Source organism: Netta rufina (genome assembly GCF_964035555.1).
Source record: "Netta rufina genome assembly, chromosome: 21".
NCBI lineage: Eukaryota > Metazoa > Chordata > Aves > Anseriformes > Anatidae > Netta > Netta rufina.
This window is the reverse complement of record NC_140145.1, coordinates 7,563,323-7,589,142: the sequence shown is the minus strand read 5'-3', so window position 1 is coordinate 7,589,142 and position 25,820 is coordinate 7,563,323. Positions and strand designations below refer to the sequence as shown.

The window sequence follows — 25,820 nt, the reverse complement described above, 5'->3', positions numbered from 1 at the left end:
AAAATACTGCAGAGGTACTGAGTCCAAGAGATATAAACACTGGTTTTTAATCGAGACGTTTACACGCGTAAGAGCATCCCCAGACAGGTCAGGTGAGGTATTTCTGAATGCTCCTGGCTCTGCTGGAGCACCTAATCGTTCCCCACTGCCAGAGACAGAAGGCAGGACGAGACACAAACATTTCATCAACACACTTTGTTATGAAAAAGGTCAATTTTGTTTAACACGGGAGGTTATAAAATATACCACTAGCATCACATCCAGAGGAGAGGTTTATCGAAAGGCCGCACGCAAATAATGAGAAATTATCTCGCTAGGTTCCAGTAACACGCACGGACACGATGGATCTTCATTACTTAGTAAATGCTGCAAAGCTTTTTTAAAAACAGATTACCAGTGGGAGGCTGTTCTGTTCTTCATGAAGGAGGGAGCAATCTAACGGAGCACAGCCACAGGGCATTAGGAGTTCAGCAGGATACACGTATAAGGAGCACACATATGCAGATATAACACACACACACATGCATATATAAGCTTCTTGCTCCACTTTGCAACTTCAAGCAGGTTCAAGAAGGTAGGACGTATTTCGGCATCAGGACACTTTGCAACCTCCTGCAGCCGTGCAGTTTGTTCTGCCACATCCTCTGCAGCCAGTGGAGGACCCTCGCCGAGCACCCGGAGCCCAACACCTCCGTCCCTGCTGGAATCCCCCAGGGTAATGGGGACCGGTCCCGTTTTGCTCCAGCTCAAGCTGAGTATTTATTCTCCCTGTCCTCACATGACTGAGCAGGAAAACTTTTTAAATAGCACACAGCAAGAGGATTAGTCAAACAACCTAAAACCGAAATAAAACGCCAACAAAGAACATCCTTTTCACGATTTTACCTAGCTGAGGCAATGCTTCTCCTGCAAGTTCTACGAGGCCTAGGCTACTTCTCTTCCACTAACAAAAAAGCAGCTTTCAGTGCCTATTAAGATAACGAGCATACCCTTTTAATTTAATGAGTTTTATTCAGTTTCACAGGGGAAAATGTTTTTCTTAACTAATACACACAACGATTTGGGTGCCGGTGGCTCAGACAGAATATGATCCATTGGATAGCTGGATCATAGGGCTGAAGGTCTTCTCAAGTCCTGTACCTGCTATTTTAAGCGACTCTACAGCAGAATCCAGTTAGCAACCGATGGCCAGCTCCCTGAGGACTTCTTAAAGCCACGACCCTGACTACAAGGCTGCTCCAGACCCCATTCCTATTTGATTAGGAATCAATTTAATAACCGATTAGGAGCGATTTACAGTTTGTATTTATTATGTGCCAGCTTACACTGATTTACTCCTTTTCCTGTGCTGTATTCAAAGCTTCAGCAGTTCTTTTCCCTTATCAATACTGAGGGATAAGGGCAAGCACAGACATGCACTGTCTCCTTAGCCTGCCAGCTCAGAAAAGCAGGCCAGTTCTGCCTCCCCTTACAACACAGCCACTTCCCAGACCATCCCAGCAGTCCTTCCACACATCTGTCCCAAACTAAGCATTTTTTTAAACATCAAAATTCTCCACATCTGCGTATTTCCCAGCCACACAGCACTCCATTTTACAATCAGCATCTTACCAAAGGATATACTCAAGACTTTCGCATCCTTCCATTTCTAACTGATGAACCAGTTTTATACGGGATATTTCTTGTTACTCATGACCATGCACTTTGTACAGTCCCATTTATTTTCCACACGAGGACAGCCACTCTTTTAACTTGTCCCCGGGTCTGCAAAACGCTCTGTGCATGCAGAGGCTGGGTGGGAAGACAGAGACCTCCCTCCCCTGGCACAGAGGGAGGTATGTGGTTTGTTTACCCAGAAATTTCGGGCACGGCTGCCGAAATTCCTGAAAAAAAAAAAAAAATGAAAGATTTCTTGTAGAAGCCCTGACGTCACTTTCACACGGGAACAGACGTGCCGGCAATAAAACACGAGATCGAAGCAGAAGTTTGCAGCGGCCTGCTTCCCCAAATTCAGGCAGTCACGGGTTTGTGTGCTGAATTACAGCTGTTCTGATTGCTGACATCTTATCTCTTATGTACTTCTATACCCATTGCCATAGTAACCAAATTCCTCAGAACATATAATGTAATTTTTGTATCTAGTGTATTAGAACAAAATGATTAAGGTTACAAAGGCAAGCGCTCCAGAATTAGAAGGTGTCAGAACTGAGCCTGCCACCCCCCTTGCCAACCGACCTCCGCTCGCTGCCTTCCCTCCCCACCTCCCCAGTCACCTCTTCTGCAAACCTCCGGCTCCATTTCTCCATCAGACGTGGTTCAACCCTCTCTGATCCCTCTGCAGTCCCTCACTACACTTCTGATTTCCCCTCTCTCATCTGACTTTTATACCTCCTGCATTCACACCAGGCGCCTTCCTCCTCCACGCTGCCTGGGTGCTATCCAGGAATGATTCACCGCGCGCAGGACAGAGATTCCCGACAGTCTAGGAAACGGAAACGAGAGCCTCTGCTGCAGGGGAAAAGTCCTCCTGAGCCCTGCAGCCCTGGGCCTGGCCAGCACCAGCAGCTCTGAGCTGCCCACGCAGCGCCCGGTGCTGCTTTGCACCGCTGCTGCTACCGCCCCGCATGCTCCGGGAGCGCCCCGTGGGCCTCGCTAAGCAGCAGCGGGTTTGCAAACGCAAGGAGTCTCCGTGCTGATGAGCTTATATAAAAATTGAGCTGTGCGTTTTACCCGCCTGCATCCTTGTGATGTCTGTGTGCCACCAGGAAGGAGATACATCCACGGAGTGCTCAAGTGCTACGGGTCCGTTCGATCCCAGTACCTGCAGGCTCTGTAAAGCTGAGGAGAGGAGCGACTTCCAGCAGAATATGCCCAGGAAATGTATCAGAACTCACCTCACAGAGGGCTTCCTAAAATGTCCATCAACCCATGGGCTTAGGCACCCTGTTGCTTAACTGCCTCCCCGCCAGAAAGACAGGTTCAGTTGCCATTGCACACACACCGAAGGTAAACAAGTACATCTTTTCTCCAAAAGCCTGCTTTAAAAAAAGCTAGCTGGCTCTTTCCTTGTTTTGGCAGTGTCACTGCACCTGAAGGAATACTTGGAACAACTCGGAAACAAGGTCCACAGAGCAGGTTTTAATGCTCAAGCTCCATTCCATGCATGTTACTCTGGAAATACTTCCAAAACCTTCCTCCTGTACACCAAGTCTTCTGCTCCCAAGCAAGAAATGCTGCACTTTCTTCTGGACTGAAGTGAGAAGAAAAGTGCTTAAGTTCCTTGAATGTACCTAGTAAGCATTAAAGTATTTTAAGGCTGGAAAGGCAATTTCAGCTACAGTAGGAACGCATCCATCCTAAATTTGACAGAAAGCTGTAATCAGAAATTGGTCTATTCCAGCAGCACAGATCCAAACACTTTTATATTTCACAGGTTCTTTGTGCGCTCGCACACAAAGCTGCTTAATCCAGCTGTTCTCAGCTATCATTCACAAAAGCAAATGAATGAAAAAAAAAAATCAGCGACCACTTCCACTCCTCTTCTTTAGTTGAGGTGACCAAAATTTGATTGAGTTGATGGAGAAGACTATTTTCTGTGCCTTTAAATAAAAGATTAATTGAAATATGGTGGACCCTGCTCTCACGTCGGCTCTCTGGAACAAGGCTGTCCTGCCTGCTTCAAGGACTCCGGCCTCAGCTTTGGCATGAGCAGGGAGCTGCCAACAGGTGACTTTTCTGAGGCTGACCTTTGAGAGATGCAGTAAAGGAACAGCAATGCAAAGGAAAAGCCAATTAAAATAATCTCATACCCCTCCTTAAGCGCTCAGTACTGGCAGGACTGAGCTCGAAGCCTGCGCTTTGCTAGCTGGCAGTCGTGGCTCTTGTGAAGAGTCTTTGATCTCGAGGCAGTGGCTTGGCCAAAGCCGAACCACACAACTCAGAGACACAATCACACCATCGTGTGAAGTACGGAGGCTGAAGATGACAAAGGAGCCATTGCCCAGAGCTGTAACCGCTCCATGCAGCCTGAGCAGGATTAAGCTGTGTGGTCAGCAGGGCTTCCTCACCACTGTCCACTGATACACCACAAAAGGGCTGGGTCTGGGAAGATACGGAAGAAGTAAAGCATCAGGGGACAAAGACAGCCCAGGAACAGCCCCAGGAGAGCAGTGGGATGTTGGAAGTTTCCAAAAAGACATCCCCTGATGTGGTTTGGTTTTGTTTTTCTCCTAGAACCAGGTCTTTGCATTCTTTCTCCACTTTTGTTTTAGCAGATGGGCCTGAGTTCACACAAAACACTACACTTTTCCCACATGACAGCTCCCAGAGACCCTCCTATATCCCTGGAGAGTTTGGTGAACACTCCTTAAAAATAAGAGAAGCTGGCTGCATTAGAGTTCAGTACTGTCACCATTTCTGTCCAGGTTCCTTACGATTACGGAAGGATCTGCCTTACAGTCAGCTACGGCTGCAGTGAAGTAGTCCTTACTTTTTAAGAAAATTAGATTTTTCTGCCTCACAGTAAGTGAAAAATGCTGTGATGGAATTGATGGAGTTATGCTAGAGAAGACCAGCTGTTACCTAAAGTCCAGCTTAATTAATCATTGCTATCCGTATTTAAATTTTACCATAACAGATATTTCATACTGAGAAACAATATTACAAATATATTAGAATTTTATATATTAGAAATTTAGTCCTGGTGAACACTGAGAGCTTTAACAAAGAGGCTTGCCTTTTGGGATGGAAACGATGGTTTGCACTGCGGTTGATGGTTTTTAATTGTTGGTTAAAAGTAAAATTAAGCCATAACTCTGAAATAAAGACGATTCATTCTGAAGCTGGAACGTTATTAGCCGACCGTATTCAAACATATCACCACCACAGCTTGAAGCAAGCAGATCACAACCCAGATCTATTGTTTTGCAGCCTGCAGAATGAGGAAGAATGAGGCTTTGCATGACTAACATCAACCAACCGTGTCAGTGCAGCAGGACCACACCTACGGTATCTCCATTCACAGGTCTTTGGCATTTATTGTCTTACATAGGTCCGAACTCTGGTGCAAACACTGCTCCTTCTCCTGTCCTTTTCTTCTGCAGCACTTTATCCTAAGGAGGTATTATTCAATTGGCAAAATTGCAATGGAACATCAGAATAAGACTTGCATTATAGACGCTTAAAAAGCACCTGATATCTGCTGGGTGCTCGGCAGAGTTGCAATAAGCATTCTTACCTTACAAACAAGATGTAAGGCATGTGAATAAGAGGTGACCTACAATCACACAAGTTCACAGCACAACCAGAAAGGTCTGATGTCCAGTTCCTTATGCCAACTGCTAAATGAACAGGTTCTGGGTCGTTTCATTTGTTTTTTTCAACGTTTCATCCAGTGCCCAGCTTATTAAAACAAGGAACGGCATTATATATTTACCTGATTCTGTGCTACAGCTTTGCAGAAGAATGGGTAACTCACTGAATAACTCACTGAATGAATTAGGATGGCTAGCATCTTTTCACTTGAGCCTGGCAGCCTGTATACGACCAGAGAACGTGGTGGCTGAAGGTTGTCTCTGCTGCAGGAGCTGTTTAGAGGCAGATGTTAGTGAATTCCTTTCTTGTTATTTGGCTTTCAAGAGACAAGCACCCACATCACAAAAATAAACAACAACAACACCTTCATATCCTTCTGGCAGTTTCATCAAAGCAGCCAACTACCTAAATGGGCACAGAGAAAGTGCTCCTTACGCCTGGGGGCTGCCTCTGAAGGGCACTAATAGGGTGTAACAGCAGAATAAGGAAAGAAATTTTTGCACTATTGCAGTCTGCACTGCACCTTTCATAGGGATAAATAACATTCCAATCTCCACAATCTCCAAGGCTGTCAATCTGACACCTTCTGTGAATACTAACATCACACGTACAAAGAACTTTCTTCTTTGTAGGTTCTGAAACATCTGGCATGCTGTTGCCTACTGGTAAGTGAACAAGCAGCATAATTTCATACCTGGCAATTTGAGGCCTCTTTTTTCAGCAGTTTGGAATGATGGATTATGCTTTTTGTTTGTCAGTAGGAACAGACAAATTAGGGAAAAAAGAAAAACAACAGTCAAGTTTCAATATTAAAAGGAAGATCTATTTGCTGACTGCTCCTTTTGGCCAGTAAACCAAGAGGATGCCAGGTGTCCATTTTACACACGTTAAGGATCTTGTATTTTGAGCAGGGAAAGTAGGACAAGCCCGAATACCTTGGGCAGATCCTGCCCTCACAACCGGCCAGCAAACCATGAGAGCTGCTCGCTCATACCGCATGCGGATCACCCCTGCAGCCCAGCTGCACAGGGAGCTACTGAGAACCCAACATGCCATGCCAGAAAACAGTATTTACTTTTGGGACACGAGCTAGAAAGAGCAACCAGGAACTAATTAAAGTTCCTGAACACACCAGAGTAGCAGCTCCAGCCTTGCTTGCTGCCCCAAGTTCTTACTGCATCTGGACGGCTTTTTGGAGACCCCAACCTACCTCTGAAGACCAATACTCAGCGTTTACGTCCTCCAAATATCAAAAAACACCTCTCTGCAGATTATTTTGCAAAGTCATTATGAATGAGCTCTAGCCTGGAAAAGAACAACGTGTTGGTGCTTAGGTGGGATGTACAGCTTGGTGTGCGGAAGGCGGTGGCTGCTGGGCCACTGAAGGGCTCCCAAAAAGCGAGAAGAACTGCGGGACACCTCCGGCTCCAGCCTGGTTGCAGCAGTCACACCGCTGGGTTTGGCTGCTCCCCTGACCCTGGCCAGGGCCTGCAGTATCCTTGGTGGAAGGCTGCTGGTAGTACCACGACTTCCTATAAACTCTACGGGATAGTTCTATGGGAAGGAACTAACACAAACGTGGCAATTAGCCACTACACCACGCTTGCTTGAATGTCTCCCGAACAGTAAAAAACAAAGCAAAGTTACTGTAAAAGAAAAAAAAAGATCCCTGAAATAAGGACTTGGATATTTAAAGGCCTTGGCTATTTATAAGGTAGCCATCCACTCCTATCTGGCACACAAGAGGCATCACATCCCTCACTACCTACAGCACACAAGGCAGGAAGGAAAGTTTATTTTGGAGAACTTGGTAGTGAGAACTGGAGAGAAATAGCCATGCTTCCTAATGCTCTTTTTTTCTATTAAACTAATTCCTGCTGTAAAAAGTCAGCTTGAAAGCTCCTTTCAAAGAAAAAGGGGGCGGGAGGAGAGGAAGAATCAGATCGGCTTGTTTTCTTGCATTTGAAATTCCGGTCTCGTCCCCTGTTTTGTTTTCCTGGAGGACGCCGGAGCGCAGACCTCGCAGAATGATGACATCACACGTACAAAAAAAAAAAAAAAAAAAAAAGCAAAACCCAAACAAGAGCGAAGGAGCTCTCTGGCAAATAAAAGCTTCAACTTCGGGGCTGCCTGCGGTTGTTAACGTTTGGACAACTCACAACTCCACATGTCCGTGCAGAAGAATTTCCCCTTCGGAGCTCTGCCCGCGAGCAGCCATTCCAAAGGGGAAGGCGACAACCCTGACGCTATCCAGGCCAGGCAGAATCAAGTGAAAGGTGTTTACTTACTGCTCGCCAAAAAAATACCTCGAACACTGCCTTGTTTCATGCCTGTTTATGCCTGTTTTATTATTGTTTTCGAGTTACACAGGCAAGTGGCTTCTACCATGACGGAACAAAGCAGAGCGCAGCACGTCTGAGTCGCTGTAAATTTGAAGCTGCTCTTACTTAAAAGCTTTATAAAATTATTTCTTCCACGTGAGGTAAGCGTTCTAGGAAGCAGCCCTCTTGCAGAGCAAGTACAATACGCTACGCCAGAGACGGGGGAATGTGGAGATGTGCATGCATGCAGAAAGCAGCATCTGCAGCAGGAAAGCCCCGTTTCCTGCCGAGAGGAGACATTCATACCTTGTCCGTGTTTATTACAGCTCAGGAGAGGTCCGTGCTAGAAGCCCGTGAGCTGACTGCCCCACGTCACCAGCAGATCTATCCCTCAAGTCAAACCTGAGCTCAACAGACCGACGTGGCTGGCAGGCTCAGAAATAACAGGCTTTAAGTGAGAAATCTCTTCAAGATCTTTGAAGAGAAGCTTCAAGATGCTTCGTGGAGATTCAAGGCACCAAACCAGATGCCACACAACCATTTTCCTCACTCTTAACAGTTTATGACTTAATTTTAAATAAAAACACACAAAAAATCCAGCAAAGCAAAAAAGAAACAGGTAAATGATAGAATTCAATATTGAATACGTAGTGGTCACGTGGCTCCACTGACAGCTACCGAACAGCACAATGGTTACAAATCATTCCAGAGCTCTTTGCTTTGATTTTTTGGTAATTAAATACAAAATTAATGAGATTGCCATCTCCACCTTATGCAGAAGCTAATCAGTATTATTAGCAGCCTGCTCAATTCAGGCAGAATACTAATAGTTTCTCCAAACAGCAAAACAAACACGGCCTTGCTGTTAACTTAGGGACAAGGCAGCAATGATAACATCAACTAACCAGGGACTGCTCCGAGATGTTCTCCAGAAAAAGCTTTTAGAAGGTGCCATCAGACCACACCTCTCACACCTCCCAGAACTTACAGGTCCTATTATTACCAGTCATCTTCTACCTTGAGAAATCCCGGCAAAGCAAATGGTTGGGTTCGGATAAATGCAACCACAGATTTCTGTGAAGCAGCTGAAGTGTTCTGCAGAGCTTGACTTGAAGTCTCCGAACAATAAAATGGTGAGGCGCTGGAATACGCCATCTAAATACTTCAATATCCTGCCCTAATCATTAAAAACAAAAGACAAACACATGCCATTGAGGAGGCATCAAAAGGAGGTGGGAACTCCATTCAGGGCAGGAATTTTCCTGAGAAGTTTCAAGCCTGAGAGCTGTTATATCACACGGACCCAAGGAAGCATGCCGTGTCCTGTTGGGTTACCTCTGGAAACCAGTCAGGACAGACTGACAATGACCATGGCTGTAATTCTGTTTATGTATTTACTGAACATACCTTCGTGGTGAGGCCCTATGTGTCATGTCCTCAGAAATGCTAATCACAGGCATGAAATCACATAGAGAAAACCCCGAAATCAGCAGGTGCTCGATGCCTCCAGACCAGACCGTAAGCAGACAAGTAGAAGCACACCTCACACGATACTCCCCTTGCACTCACACAGGGCCCTAGCAGCCTTGTTTCTCCAACACCCGTGGAAATAGGGAGGTAGATTTTGCAATGCAGACGCTAAATAGGTATGAACAATTCCAAACCAGCACAGGTGGTATTGGTTCCAAAGCTAAAAGCAGATTTTCACACAAAAAAACCTCACTGAATTGTGTACTCCATGGCTGTGGCAACACCAAACCGAAATCCCGCAGCAAACCAAGGTCCTGCACACTGAGCACTTCCACACACGGGCTCAAATTTCAAGGCCTTTATGCTGTTTTGGTTTTTCGAGTTTAAAAATAATGGAACTGAAGCAATATAATCCTTAGCTTGATTATTTCCAACTAAGCCACAGCAATTTTACTGCATAGATATGTTTTAAATGAATACCAATGCTGTAAACTTCTCTGTGGAGACAGCTAAAGCAGAATCCAGAACAGATGAAAAGTTTCTTGCGATGAACTGAGCTCAACGCTTCCAGACTCCTAGCAGGCACAGGGGCTCGAAGCTCTTCTTTCTTCCTAGCACACCAGGTGAGAAAGCTTTTTTACCAAAAACATCAGCGTGTCATGGCATTGCACAACATCCAGACCCTTACGGAGGTTTGGGATACAGCTGCGGTAGGGACTGCACAGAGAGGATAAAAGGATACACTTCACCCTCACAGATCTCCATAAAGATGTCCAGACAACCTCCACTTCTTGCAACTGCACACACTCAGGAATATTCTTGCTTAGGTGAGCCGTCCCCAGTTATCCCTGGGCGTGACTGGCTTCCAGAACAAAAAGATTGAGTTTGCTGTTCATCAAGTTTAAGGACCGATTGATGGCGTATTTAAGGCCCTTTTCACACTTCCGTATAAAATAAGCACAAATCAGGCAACGAGTCCCATCACAGCAATATATCACGTTACAAATTTCAGCATTTATCCAGCTCATTCACAAGCAACACTAAGTGACCATTGTGATGAAAAAAATCTATAGTGAATATGCAAAGTAACAAAACCCCCTTGCAGGCTGCTCTATGAGTAGGTCAGCCACTCGAGGAAGATCATGAGCAAATCACTCATTGCTCCACCTGGACCTCCCTACCCCTGCCATATAAACGTGAGACAAATATGTATTCATCACTCATTTCATGTACCTTGAGAGTTAGGGATGAAATTAAGATCCGGGGATTACCATTATCACCCTGCCAGCTCGGAGGAAAGTATAAAAGCATCACATATTTAAGACGATCTTCCTGTGTTACAGCTTACTGAAATTTCTATTTGTGGATTAATATTTCATTTCTCCCCGTATTAATATTAACGATGTCTATTTCTAGTTAAACATAAAAATATTTGCAATACCTGCAAAACGCGTAGTGATTATGCCAGTTTATAGCCACTACAGTTATTAGCCTTCAATACCAGAGAGAGCAACGGGAAGACTGTGAAAGGCTACAGAAAGGGGGCCACGCACCCTGGTGCTGGACCAGGCTGGCTGCGATGGCCCACAGCCACCAATTCCTGCAACAGGGGAAAATACAAGATAGTTGAAAATATTAATTCTATTAATTCACACGTTATTTTAGGAGATAGGGGCTATTTCAGAAAGAACACCTGCCATCTAAACGAAAGAATTTGAAAAATGTAGGGGCTCTTCCAAAATATGGGGGAAAAAAAAAAAAAGAACTGCTGATATATACATCAAAAACTGTCAAAACATTTCTTTAATAAACTACAAATCATTCTTTAATTATTTTTTTTATGCTTTCCTGACTAATTACAAGCTAGTGAATATAAATCATGTTCTTTCCAAGTAAACAATTGTCATGTTATTCTAGTATCCAGAGCTCTCTGCTCGGTATTGTCAAGTCAGGAATAAATCTTTTGTCCGGTCTTGGTTTTGCAAATCAATTTAAAACGTGTAGTGCAATGCAAAACCAAAGTAACAGCCTGGGTGAGGACTTGCATCTTCCACAACATATTTTGCTTGGGACACAAAGCTCTCATAGAGACCCTTTCTTAAGCCCAGGCCATTTCAGGCCATTTTCCATCAGTAGCAGCTTCCAGCAGCACCTTCTGGTCCCGGGGCAGGGAAATAACTGCAGTGACCACCCCCAGGTCAACGGAGCTCAGCCCCGAGCATCCCGAAAAAGCTGTCCCCTGACTCAGGTACCTGAGGCTTGTGGAATGGCGATGCTCTGGGGTTCGTCTGCCCACGTAGTGTGTTAACTGAAGGAAAAATAATCTCCCGTTCTCCTCAAAGGACAGATGATCAGCATTCAGATGGGTTTGCCTGCATTCTTGCTGCAAAACGGGCAGGTCCCGGCAAGAAATAACACGAGGTTCTACCACACACCTCCAGCCAGAGACTAACCCAGTTCCAAATACTTCAAAGCAGGAGTTAGAGGGGTTTTGCGTGGAAAGGAAAGGAGGAAAATCAAGCCAAAAACCCAGGTAAGAGTTCAGGGTTTGCCTATATGGCAATTAACCTGTAAGAAAAACGGAGCTTGGCATTCTCAGTAAGGCACTGCCAGTGAACGTGGCATTATTTCCTTCCCAACTTTGAGAAGCACTTCTAGAAGCCAGCAGGAGGTTCTGCCGAGGCCTAGGTTACCTTCCTTTTTTAATTCAAATGGCAAATGTTCACAAAAACCTCTATCTCAGAGCCTGCCTCTGTGCTAGGGGTACCGAGCAGGTATGAAGTGGGGTTTGCACCGGTTCAGCTGGTGCCGGGGAAAATCCCATCGCTGCGACACATTTAGGCTTTCTGGGTGGTGGGGCGAGATTATTAGGGTTAGACCAGCCTGTAATTCTCAAGGCAAGGCTCAGATAAGCAAAGAGCAACAAAAAGGCCCCAGGAGACACGGGAAGGCAGAAGACCCTGTGCTGCATTTGAGATCTACAAAGGTAGAGAGCGAGCTCACCGAGGGTACAGGGTCAAATCCTACAGAAATAGCTTTCAAACCCAGGGTTTAACTAGTTTGCTATCTAGGCCAAGAAGCAGTTCTGGAACGCATTTAACACAGTTTAATTGCATCAAATCGTGGCTGGCCCAGAACTGATTTTAACAACTGTCAACTGCTTTTTGGAACAGGCAAAGCCAGAGAAATGGAGAGCGCGGCGCAGCGATGGCTCCGCGAGGAGCGCAGGGACAACCCAAACACTGGGAGCAGGGGAAAAGCATTCAAATCCCATGATCTCCCTGCAGATTGGGTTACAAGGAAGTGGGGACTGGGAGGAGCTTGGGCAGCTTGGTGACAACTGCAGGCTGCAAGCGAAGGAACATCTCGCGCTGCCAGGGGGACACGGCTTGAGAAATCCCAGCCACCGACGGCTTCCCACGGAGAAAGTCACCGCGCTCCTCACTGCACGCTCGTGGCCTATTTGAGAAGCAGCAAAAATAACCTCTCCTCTCGTCTCCTTGGCTGGGGCAGGGAGGAACAGGCAACGATGAAAAGGGGACCGAGGCGGGAAGGGACAATTGCATATGAAGAAGGGGGAGGGAAACCAAAACAGCGAACATGTGCAGTGCCACATGCGATTCTTTCCAAGAAATCCCAGCGCAACAGCTCCCTGGGAACAGGCTCGTGGGGCTGCTACAACCTTTGACAGGGAAGAGGAAGGGTTTCTGGGTGCTCGGACAACAGGTTGAGCACAGGGATGGGGAACAAGCCAAAAGCTGTTGGAAGAATCGCTCCTTATCTTTCAACATGCACGCAGCCTGTCCCAAGGTCCTGGACCCCAATGATTTCCTCGGGTTCGAAGCCAGCCCAGGGCAGAATGAACCAAAGCTGAACCAGCAGCACAAGGAGGGGTGCTCATCCTGCAGGATGATGCCACTCGGAGACCTGGTGACCAGCAGTGCACTAACGGGGAGAATTAGGGGGGTTTAGGTTTAGCTGAACTAATTGGAAGACTGCAACCAACTTGATTTGCAATTTAAGAAATCCAGCAAAACACACATTGGCTTTCAGTCCAAAAGCTACCAGCAAGAATCTCTGCGATTAACATTAAACACCCAAATTGAACCAAATTTACTTTTTAAATAAGGCTTGGCATCCCCAACCATCCCCAACACACAGCAGAGGCTCCTAACCAAATTCGGACACCGCGCACCCACACTGACAGCAGGCTGCCCTGGCAGCACCCTACCCTGGATGAGCACAGGAGAAAACTGTTCTTATAAAATTACATCTCACCCTGACAAAACATTTGCATGGCTGTAGGACTGCTCTAAGGGTCAGCAGAAGATCACAGGCACAGAGAACGGCAGAGCCAAGCTTCAAAGTTCTGCGATTTTTACTTTTTTCCCTCAAGATCTAACTTTTCCCCAAAACAAACCATTTTTAGCTTCTTCCACTCTAAGGACAAAACCCAATATGCAAACCTCGTGCTGTCACCCCATCCCGACCCCTAGAGGAAAATCAAAAGGGTTTCTAGCCAAGCGATACAAGAGGCAGAGCGATCACCTCCCGTCCACACCAAGTAAGAAGCCATCACCTTGGATTAACAAAGCCTGTTGGCTGTTTGGGCAATTTTTGTCAGATGTTTACGGTGGCTACTTTGCTTTTTCTTCTGCCAGAGAAACCAGGAAGATTTAGCAGGATGTCAAAAAAATAAAATAAAAAAGTTGTCAAGAGTGTCCAGTGTAATAATTTCTGACAAAGTATTAAAACTTCTTCATGGCTTCCCTTGGGTAATTTCAAAAAATAATAATAAAGAAGACTGTCATCCCAGTGATCATCAAATATTAAAAAAAAGTGCTTTAAGAAACCATGTTTGGAGCACCCATTATGCTGTCTGATGTCTAAGGACCTTCAGAAAGTCTTTCTGCCTCCATGTTTTGTGCTGTAAATGAGCACTTAGATAAGGAGGAAGGAATATGGTGTTAAAAGCCACCCGTGCTTCCAACAGCTCCCCATCCTTCCCTCCTGTTTCGTGCACTTTTCCCCCTCAGATACTTTGCACTTCACCTCTCATTTCACGTTTTTACATTTCAGGTTCCGTTTTCACTCTTTCTGTTGCAGCTCTGCACAGCTGAGCTCCCGCTGGAGCTTCACACAGGGGGATTAGTGCTTTCCTGACCCTTTATCCAGTGGATTTTTTTCCAGTCTCTTCTCCCCGCAGAAATCAATGTAGGGTGATCATCTCCTCCGCCCATTACAGAACAACAAAAACAAAGAATCCCCAAACCCAGCTACTAAATATTTTGGAAGAGGTGCCACCAACCACTATGTCTGAGTGTCCCTCCTCGGTCCAGCCGTGGTGGCAGGCAGCACAAACTCCATCCAGCTGTGGGCTCTCATGCAGCCCAGTGCCTATAGTTGTCCCTGCACTCACCAGCAGTGTGCTGAGCCAGCCCAGCTCACCAAACCAGCACCAAACCAGCACCAAACCATGCAGATTTCTCCCAAGGTCAGCTTTCTGCTGGTGCAGCTGCAGGGGCTCAGCTCAGGATCAGACAAAGACCAGAAACACTGGAGTGACACACGCAGAAAAGCAGGTGGAGGATGGCACCACACAACCAAATTGACTTTTAGAGTTTCGGGAACTCACCACAGAGCACAGGACGGCACAGACCGGGGATTTGTTCTGCACCATTCAGTCAAGAACGAGCATTTTGTGGAGAGGAGTAGGACACACTCATGAGTTATAAAAGGAATGAAATATTCCTCTCTGTATCGCTATGACAAAGGTTGTCTCAGACCTGGTTGACTGAAGGAGGGCACCAACATTATCCACAGCTCAACCCAGGCTCGGGACACCCTCTGATGCAGGCGTGACTCTGGCCCAGAGCTGAAGCTCTCCTCTTTGTCTGGGTTTGTGTAAGAAAATACAACCAAAACCCTCAGGCTCCATAGTGCACTTGGAAAAGGAAGCACACAATGGCCAGCACCACCGTGATTCAGAAGACAAGAGCCAGGATCACCACTGGTAACACCAGCAGCCAGAAGTCCTCAGAGTTTCTGGTGTGCACTTCAACGTAATATTATGTAGTTAAAAGGATTTTAATATGAAGAGAAAATTCTTCTAAGATAGGATCTTATTAATTATGCAAGCGTTCTCCAAAATACATTGAGAGTGGAATAGGAGAAGAGATATGTATCACGGCTTCTTTTCCACTGCTGGATCAGAGAGGCCCAGATCAACCCTAAACATTTTCTTATTCAACAAACACAGATATACTGCCCAATAAACGTATGTGAGGAATATTTTGCAAATATTCTGTAGGCTCTACAAAGTTAGAGAAGCATATTCTTGCAAAAGAGGCAGGAGAGAGAGAACAGCAGCAGCACATCCACTCTTTCTTTGCTGGAAAGGAGAATTAGCACCAAGACGAGGTACCTGGGAACCACCTGGGGTAAGGGATGGGAACGCACAGGTTGCGTCCAAGGGGCACTCTGCTGCAGAGTCAGCTACCTATGACATCTTTAAAACAAATCTCTGAATCCTTTGCCACATCTATTGTTCTCCACAAAACATCCCCATTACAGGAAATTCACTACTAGGATACATCTGAAGATGTAATTATTGGTGTGATATTTGCTTCTCTTCTGATACATTTCACCACGCGCAAAAACGGCGGCTGTCTTACAACACATTAAAAATACGTTACTCTAGTGACAAAACCTGATGAATTACCATGGATAAGGCCCAGATGAAAGCTGCACAAATGGAAATGTTATTTAGATGGAAGTACAGACTTAAAATTCTCCAACTTAGCTTGCAGAAGAATTCAATGGAAGGCCATGACAGATAACTTTTTCCAGCAGTCTCACTTGAGGCCTAAGTCACCTTATCTGTACATAATTCTGACTCCAACATCTGCTCCTCTACATGCAGCACTTAATTTCAGCCTAGTTAAAGAATAAATAAATAAATAAAAATCAAACTACCCAAGGAGTTCTTACTTCAGCCAGTTTTTAACAAGATTAAATTTAATTTAAGCTGTTCCGCCAGAATCCCTTTCTCTCCAGCGAGACATTCTTAACAGAGGAGAAAAACATTCCCTCAAGTTCAAAGGATAAATGGAGGTTCAAGTTTATCAATGTATTTGAGTCAACAGATAAAAGGAAGAGGAGTCCTAAAAATGGCAAAGGCACCAGCCAGAACTAGGCCAGTGTTGTGGAGAACCTAACACGAAGGCTCGAACCAGTTGTTGATTAGGTTTGTCCTTGGACACAAGCAGCAAAAATCACAGCACGCTCACTAGGAGCAGGGGCAATCGAAACAAAAACGTAGACTCGGGAGTTGTTTCAAGGATCACGTATCTAAAATTGCATTTATTGCAACAAAAGTTGGTGTTTTGTAATCCTGAGAAGTGAAAACAAGCCTTCAGCAGTGTCAAAATATATCAGGGTTTGCCACAATATTTGCACTATTATGACGTGCTAATAGCCAAAGCTATTTTTCAGACTCTGGGGATCTGAGCTATACCATTCAACAATACATGAAGCATTAGGGGTGGTATTTTGGGAACGTTTCATTTGAAGCATTCCAAGCCGGTAACCTCTACCCAAATACATAAAACAAGAGCCATGTCACACGCTCTATAAATAGCAGTAATAGTAAGGAATCGATAGCAGCCAAACCTTTAGGTACCATCTTATTAATCTGCCCTCGGCACGCAGGGCCACAAGGCCGTGAGGGCTCTCCAAACGCGATGGGCAAAGGTGAAGGACACGATTTGGCCAAGTAGTTAAGGCAAGTGCCGTGTAACCTCAGCCACCAGAATGCCACCCGGCCAAACGCCCCACGCCGTGACAAGCAGGAGGGGCGAGCACCACCGACACCGAGCCTTTTGCTCAGAAAATAACCCCAAAGTCCTCTCTGCCGTTTTCTTCCCGAGACACGTAAAGATCTTACGTTTGACAACAACCATTTTAATCCTTGTTTTTTTTTTTTTTTTCCTTCCCACCCCCCCCCCTCGGTTCTCCTACCGCGCCCAGCACAATGGTACAACTGCACGTTACAGGCAGCCGGGCATCTCTCTCTTTTCTATTTATTTAATTTATTTTTTTTTTTTGCTCCCACAGTGACAAAGGTGAACTCCGAGGCTCCCGAGAGGCTTGCAGCAGAGGCGACTGAGCGAGGTTGTCTAAAGGCATACCCGCACGCCGGCTTGCAGGAGCCTAGCCCCGGCGAGATATTTTAATCTGGCAAATTAAAATGGTTGGGAAACGCTATTTGGCTAACGGAATCGGCCGGCACATGCCCGTTCGGAGGGGGGAAGCGATCAAAAGGCCTTCAAAATAGGTCACTTTCCTCCCGATCCCACCCCAGCGCCGCGCCGAGTGGTATTTACACCGAGAACTCACCGCTCGGGGAGGAGGAGCGAGGGGGGTAGGGAAAAGAGAGAGAAAAATAAAAAAATAAATAAATAAAATAATAATTAAAAAAAAAAGAGCTTGGGGGAAAAAAAAAATAATCAAATAATCATGAAATAATAATCAAAAATAAAGCATCCGCGGTCAGATCTGCGGGAACACGGGGGTGGGGGGGGGGGTAGCGAGTACCGAGAGGGGCCCATCGGGACCTCCCCCCCCCGCCCCCCCCCCACAATCCCCAAAATCCCGGGGGGGGCCGGGCCGCAGCCCTTAGGCCTCAGCCGGCCGTGACAGCGGCGGGGCGCGGGGAACACCCCGGCAGCGCCATTACCGCTCCCTCCCCGCCGCCACCTCAGCCCCCGAGCCCCCCCGGAGCAGCCCCCCACAGGAGCAGCCCCCCCCCCCCCAGGAGGAGCCCCCCCCAGGCCGGGGAAGCGGCCTCGGGTCCTGCGGCAGTGCCGCAGAGCCCGGCGGGGGAGGCGCCGGCCCCACCACCACCACCGCCGCCTTCTTCTTCTTCTTCTTCTTCCTCCCCCCCCCTCCCCATACCTCACCAACCATCTCTCCGCCTCGCCTCTCCCCTCCATCTCTCCTCGTAGCCCCCCCCCCCCCACGCTCCGCCATCTCCTTCCTCTTCCTCCTCATCCTCCTCCTCCTCCTCCTCATCCTCCCCCCCCCCACACCCCGAGCCCCCCGCGGTGCTGCCCGCCTTACCCTCCGCCGCAGCCGGGCTGGGAGCGCCGGTCGGCCCCCCGCGGAGGAGGAGGAGGAGGAGGAGGAGGAGAAGAAGAAGGAGGAGGAGGAGGAGGAGGAGCGGGGCAAGGGGCGGCGGCCCCGCGGGGGGAGGCGCCCCCGGAGGGGCGTTCGGGCCCGGCCCCCCCCGGGTGCCCGGGCGCGGCGGGCACAAAGGCGGCGGGGCACGGCAGCTAAGATGGCAGGGCGGCCACCAGCACCAGCAGCACCACCACCACCACCACCACCTCCTCCTTCTCCTCCACCACCGCCACCACCACCAGGGCCCCGCTCGCCGAGCCGCGGCCAGGCCTCACGGCGTTGCGGGAGGGAGAGAAGGAGGGCGGGCGGGCGGCTGGTCGGGCCGTGCCGTGCCGTGCCGTGCCTGCCCGCCCGCGGCGGAGCGAGCGGGGTTCGCCTGGGCCGGGCCGGGCCGCGATGGCCGCCGCCCGCCCCGCCTGGCCGCCTCCCCTCAGCGCCTCCCGGGGCTCCGGCTGCTCCCCTCCGCCTCCGCCGCCGCTGCTTGCTCCGCGCTGCCCGCAGCCAGCGGCCCCCGCCCGCCCCTCTCGCGAGACTTCGCCGCCCTCCTCCTCCTCCTCCTCCTCCTTCTGCTTCGTCCCCCCCCTCTCCTTCTGTGGGAGTGGAGGGAGGGAAGGGGGCGAGGAGGGGTTGGAGGGGGGGGTGAGGGGGTGAGGGAGAGGTTTGGGGTAAAGGGGGGTGATGGGGGCGTGAGGTGAGGTGGAGGGGGGGGCTGGTGGGGAGGGGGGTGAGGAAGAGGAGGGGGCTGAGGAGGGGGCTGAGGAAGAGGGGAGGTGAGGAAGAGGGGAGCTGAGGGATGGGAGGGGGCTGAGGAAGAGGGGAGGTGAGGAAGAGGAGGGGGATGAGGAAGAGGGGAGGTGAGGAAGAGGGGAGCTGAGGGATGGGAGGGGGCTGAGGGATGGGAAGGTGGGCAAAGGGGTCTAGGGGGTGTGAGGGAAATGGGGGGTGCTTGAGGGGTGTGAGGGAAATGAGGGGGATGAGGGGGAGGCTGAGAGGGGTCTGCTTTAGGCTGGGGGAGCTGAGGGTGTAACAGCACCGTGGGGCTGCAGGAGCCAAGGGGAAACTGAGGAAGGGTTCTGAGGAAGGAGGTGTGGAGAGAAAGAGGGATTAGGGATGGGGAAGGTGGGGACTGGGGGCAGGTGAGGGGGTGAAGACCTCATCCCTGGAGGTCTTTAAAAGATGTTTAGATGTAGAGCTTAGTGATATGGTTTAGTGGAGGACTGTTAGTGTTAGGCCAGAGGTTGGACTCAATGATCTTGAGGTCTCTTCCAACCTAGAAATTCTGTGTGATTCTGTGAAGAAGAATTGTGAGACCCAACAGGGCTGTGCTGGAGCAGCTCAGCCACCAGCAGTACCCCTGAGGGCCTGCTGATGCAGGGGTCTGCAGCGCCCCTGGCCTGAGCACAGCAGCGTGTTTCAGGCCGCCTGCCCCAACCGTCTCTGGCTTAGTGCCAGAAGAGGGGAAAAAAATATCTCACAGAGCGAGCACATGGCCTCCTGAGCGGTAGTCTTGGCTCTCAGCGGTGGGTTTTGAACTTGGTAGGTTGTTGAACCTCTGTGTGCTTTGGTATCTCCGTCTACGAGCTAGAGATAACAGTTGGCTTCGTGCAGGGATTAATTATCGTGTCTTGTAGTCACATATTTGTTTATTTGTTTTTACCATAGATTACAGCTGGAGGAATTCTAAACAATCCAAGTCTCCTTGTCATGGTGTTTAAGTGCATTGTGCTCCTGTCTGAACAGAGGAAATTGCTGAGGTCAGTCGCCCTTGTGTTTATAGTTGCTTTCCCTTTCAGGAGCATGGGGGCAAAGAATCATCAAAATAACAACTTATACTGATGTCCGGATAATAAATCGATAGATAATTACGTAAGGGACAAAGTTTGGAAGAGGTGTTCTTGCAGGTGTTGCTTTCACTCTTAAATTCAGGATTATACACAAAGTAAACGTTCTCAGGTTATAAGGTGCCCTGCAAACACTTAAGAGTTTTGAGGTGTCCCCAGTATAAAACAACACAATTCTGTAAGCCCCTATATTACTGATACTACTAAAACCAAGCAAACATCTTTCCTATTTTTTCTATAAATAAAGAGGTATTTTGTACCGTAAGAAGGCTTTGTATCCAGCCGATGTCAAAGATGGTACTGTAGACTATTAATCTAAACTTCACATTTATTTCCAAACAAGCAGACAGAACTACTGGGGATTATTTAACCTGGGGTAGAGGAAACCTAAGGAATGTTGAGAACAGAGGTTGACTGTAATAGTTGTGGACCACATCTAGTGTTTTGCAAACGTGTCACATAGTGGTCTAATACTTTGCCTTTTCAAATCCCAGTAGGAAAAGTAAGACAAATGTGGATCACTTCAAACATATGTTGTTGTAAGTATTGGGAAAGGCAAACTAAAGGTTTATCTGATTATCTCAACCTTGAAGTTGGCAGCTATGACAGGAAACTTGGTTTCATTCATCTGCCAAAGATATTTGTAGCGTATCGTTTGACAAGTTAAAAGGCATTTTTGTAATGGCACAAAAATAAAACCATCCACTTTCTGAAACTACAGTTTCTGTCTTTTAAAAATAATATGGTTTTGGATGCATGCTTCTGGGGAAATTAAGGGCCTACGAGGAAAGGTAAATATTTGTATTTGCAAATGTTGGAACAATAGTATTTAACACAAATCTGTTCAGCATGGCCTATAAACATATTTTTTTTGTACTTGTTTTGTCACATTAGTGGGTATCGTTTACTTTTTGCAGATGAGAGAACTAAATGGAGCAGAAAGAGGGAGTGATATGCCTGCCCATGGGGTCATAAGGTGGAATTAAGGATCAGGTTCTTCCAAATCTTGGTCTTGTACTTCTTCCTGCAGACAAGTTGCCTTTAAAGCTCGTGAATTATGAGAGTAAAAGCTTCAGTTAGTGAGGTACGTAGAGCTAACCCAGCAAAACACCAGCAGAGAGTCTAGGCCTCAGCCCTTTGTATTACACACATAAAAAGATAAAATCTCTGGGTAAAAAGCTGTAGAGTCTAATGGTGGCTGCTGAAAAACATGAGTAATGCTTCACTATTAATTGTCAAGTAGTTTATTTAAAATGCTAGATATACATTTGATAAGTCTTCAGTGACTGCTTCAAAAGTAAACAGTATCAGCTGTGGACCACCCGTTTAGAAAAAGTCGACTGAAATTGTTAAAGAACAGGCACTATAAAAATTACAATGTTTATTGTTGCTAGCTGAACGAGACATATTTAACATGGTTTTCTAGGCCTGTTGTAGTAGGTATGACTTGGTTGCTTTTCCTGCTGACTGTAGTAGGCTTCTAGGAAGCTTAAATTGCTTTAGCATAGTTTGCTAGCCTATTAATGCAAATCTAGCTGATTTAAAGAAAAACTAAACAACATCACGTATGTCTGCATCTGGGATTTGCAGCAGTTTATCTATCAGATAGCAATACACAAAGTTAATTCCGTCTGAAGGAGGTGCCAGAACATCAATAAATAAAAATTACAAATTGCCTAACGGTACAGCTGACAGGCAGAACTGGTTTCCATGTGGTGTTCCCAATGTTCTGCAGCAGAGCTGGGATGGGGGTAGACCCTTACGACGTTCCCCTGTAGACAGGACCTTTAAGAGCATGCATCAGCACTACATAATACTGTAGGAGAGGAAGTAGAGAACAATGCTGTGTCCAACGGAAGCTGTGGCAAGAATTTATTCAAGGCGCATTGTAATTACTCAAGCTGGGAATTTGGCCAGGACATTGGGGTTAACACCCCTACTTCTTCAGAAGTGTCATAGTTTATTTTTTTTAATGACTTTAAGTGATGAGAAGCTTGGCTTTCTGTCTCAGCAGAATGACAACACCTCTAGCAGTATAAACTTCTTACAACATGAAGGTGCTGGTGCAGTAGTAACTCAGTGGAGTGATGGGGCCTACTTCAGTAATCATTGCTATATAAATACTATCAGTAGATAAGGAACGATAAGAGTGTGATTAGGGCAGTTTCAGCCACTGTAATCACGGGCATACCTTCCTTAGTCTTCAGTCCACACGCTGCTTTAGTCTGACCTTTTTTTAAGGAAACAAATATAAATTGCAGAATAAATCATGGAACCTGAATTAATGAAATTTAGTTATTAATTGTAATTGTGGTTATGAACTGCATTTGTCACTGCTTCTGTTCTAGGGAACTTGTCAAGTAAGTGAATGTAATTGATCAATTTTTTTTTAGATTCTTTCAAGAAGCTATTACGAATCTATTATATACTGATTTAGAAACCAACTTTCACCTTGTTCTCTGCTTGTAAAGATAAGTGGTTGTGTGTTTTAGTGTGTTGCTCGTTATGAAATGCACAAGTGAGGGATTGTTTTGCTTTTACTAGCTCATGAAACATGACATCATTCCTATAGCGTAGTTTAGGCCATTATTATGGGTTACGAGGTTATACAGGAAAAACATGTTCTGGAGGAAGGTTGGTCAAAAAGAAGCGAGGTAGTCTTACAGATTGTTACGATCCGGTTTTGTATCACCGGGTTAAATAGCTCAGTACATTCACTGGGATGAAGATACCATGTCAGGCAGTATCCTTCTGACAGTTTGTTAGGCCATAATGACAAAAATGAGGCAATACTGACACTATTACATAACCCCATTTGTATTACACAAAAACAATACTGCTTCACTCTTCTCCTGCTTTCTGTTAGACAAACAGAATTGTTCTTTGCTGTGCACTTATCCCTGTCCTGTGAGTCAAGGGAGTTGAGGTGTCCATTAAGAAGTGGGGAAACAGAGGCACAAGTACTTACTATTGTCACAGGGGAAATCAATGTCAGGCATAAACAGAATCTCAGCCTGGTGACTGTCTCACTCTACCCTCTGGGCAGCCAGGCAAAAGTGGAAAAGTGGCTTGCTTGCAGTGTGACTCAGCAGCTCTTCCTTCCTCAGCAATTGGCAAGCTGGGCAACTACAAATAATTGCCAGTATGTCGTTTGCACCTGTGTCAGGTTACCAAGAAACTCCAGGTAGGCATGTCTTCTGTTGGGGAAGGGTTCTGGATGGACCTTTGCAATGATTTAGTTTCAGGACTTATAAAATGTGATCAGGACTCTTTCTCTGGGCTAAAACTGGGAGACAGTTTTTCTGAAAGTTAATTGTATAACAGGAGGATTTGATTTGCCCAAATAACATTAAGTTTGGTCACTTTGGCCTGTTCCACACAGTGCCCCCACAGGAAAAAGTGAGAATTGCCTTGAGTTAAAGGCACACATTCAATTTCTGTAGCCAGCTGATGACCCAGCATTGTTGGCTGTGTCCACATCTCTTTACCAGGTACAGGGTGAGGCCTTTTATCTTCTGAGAAGCACTGATATGCTTGTGCTTCTCTGTATCATGTACCTGTGTGCTGTGTTGGTGGGTGCCTATAATTGCCCTGTTTGGAAACACTCATGCTAGGAATTACTTCCAGAATACCAGTACAGCTTTACTGTGATAGACAGAGCCCACGAGATGCGTTGCACTTGAATAAATCTGATCAGATGCTTAAAGATAAGTAGGGTTTTGGGGCATGTCTTAAATGCAGTTGAAGATGATAATATTCCTGTCTCACTTTTAAAAGCAAAATCAAAATGTTTTGGTCCAAAGACTTTTTAATGGCTGTAAAAAAAAAAAAAAAAAAAAAAGTATAAGGAGAGTCTGTTCAGGTCCTTTTCCCAACAGCAAGGCTGGAAGGGGTGTTACTCTGGGGTTATTGCAAGGTGGCTGGGATGGGCTGTAAGCCTCACTGCTATGGAGTCCTTGACCTTGAAAGCAGCAGCACAGGAGGAGATTCTGTCCTGTTTCTGGTTTGGATGGATATGAAGAGGCCTTTGGCAGAGAAGGGTGAAAGGTGACTAATAATGTGAAACTAGGAAGAAACTCATTATAGTTACGCAATCTACAGGTGGTTGTCTTTCCCTGTAAAAAGACATCTTGTGTTAGTTGTCCTACTGGCGGCTGCTGCTCACGCTGTCCTCTGAAGAGAAGTGTTTAACAATTCTTTCCTTTAGGTGGGAAGTTTTAAGTTAGCATCATAGCAATGAGACCATAGCACCGCATTATTTCTTTCTTCTCCCTCTCTACAATGTCTTCTAGATTTAGTTTGCCCTTTATGTTAGGGCAAATCCTATCCAAATCCTACACTGGGCTTTGTGCTGGAGCAGCTGCTGTACAGGCAGGCATTTACACCCCCTGACCCTGGTACAGGGCAGTATCCTCCAGAAGAGCAGCTTGCTGGAGGTGATTTAAACTGCTGAAGCAAGTGTGTGTGGAGCTTTCCCAGGAGAACCCTTACATTCCTAATTAGCATGCCTGTTTTTCCAGTGAACTGCATTGAATGGCTCCCCCATTGACCCGATCTGGACCTTGATCTTCCATTTTACAAGTAAAACAACAAATTAGGTGTTGCTGTAAAGGTACTCCCAGGAACTGATTCTCCTCTCATCATCTGTACAACAGTTGCAAAAATACGGTCCTGTACCTCCCCAATTCTGCATTCACTCATCTCTGAGATACTGTGTTTCAGTCTGAAATAAGATTCTAGACCAGAAAAAGGGTTAGACTGCATACAGATTAACAAATCTGTTGCTAGTATCTCTGGCTACTGCAGCATGACTCACCCATCAGTGCTTGTCAGTGTCTGGTGTGACCTCATTGAAAGCTTCAACATCTTATATGTGAAGGTAGGTTGTAATCCAGTGTGGGAATCCTAAAGAGGTGGAGAGACTGTGGAAATGCATACATCACGAACATTCTCCTTAGAAATCAGATCTGCCCTCACCAGAAATTACCATTAAAAACCTTGCATATTCCTGAGGATCTTTAAATGTGAAGGCTGCCTTTCCTGTGCCTCGATTAAAAAGCACCTGTAACTGCTCAAGACAGCAATAGAAATTAGTGCTGATGGGGAAATGTAAGGGTAGATAGGACAGGGAGGAGATGTTCCTTTATTTGCAAGGGTGAGCTGATGGTTCCTTTTTGTTTGCTGTGGCTTCTACTAACTCCTTATTTTTTTTTCTGTGTCAGTACTTAGGGTTTCCAGCAGGCTGGTTGAGGAGACAGGTGAGAAAATAGCAAGAGGGCGTATAATAAAGGGAGAATGAGTGAATTAGCTTGTGGCACCCTATACTTGTAGCCTAGATAGGTAGTGCAGCGATGAGACAAAAAGTGGGAGGCAGCAGAAGTTTAGAAGTCAGATGGTTCTCTTCAGCTGGTGCTTGCTGAGTAAACACGGAGCTTGTGCTCAGTGGCTGTGCCTCCTTCCCAGGGGCTGTTACACACTAGCAGATACTAGCAATGCTCCTCAGTCTACGTGGAGCCAGCTGCTGGCATTTGGATTGCAGAACCCACATCTAGTAACAGACACAGCAGAAGCTATCGTCCTTTTGCCTGCTGCAAAGGGGACTTTCGGTCTCTAAAAGCACAAGGCTGATGCTGTCCCACAGCTCTGCTGCCACCTGAGCGTCTGGCTGAAAGCAAAGTCCCTGGTCCGGTTGTTG

At 46.6% G+C, this 25,820-nt stretch overlaps 1 protein-coding gene and 1 long non-coding RNA gene across 2 annotated transcripts in view; one reads left to right on the top strand and one right to left on the bottom strand.

The window, feature by feature from the left end:
* Positions 1-18,467, bottom strand: part of TAOK1 (TAO kinase 1) — a 64,967-nt gene extending 46,500 nt beyond the window's left edge. Inside the window, exon 1 of the mRNA XM_084299493.1 lies at positions 18,225-18,467. The gene's annotated coding sequence lies outside the window, so the exon portion shown is untranslated. The remainder of the gene's footprint in view (positions 1-18,224) is intronic.
* A 1,212-nt stretch (positions 18,468-19,679) lies between these two features.
* LOC311217451 lies at positions 19,680-21,203 on the top strand. The gene is made up of 3 exons (XR_014619032.1): positions 19,680-19,820; positions 19,947-20,038; positions 21,043-21,203. It is a non-coding gene; the product is annotated as an uncharacterized lncRNA (long non-coding RNA).
* The last annotated feature ends 4,617 nt before the right edge of the window (positions 21,204-25,820 follow it).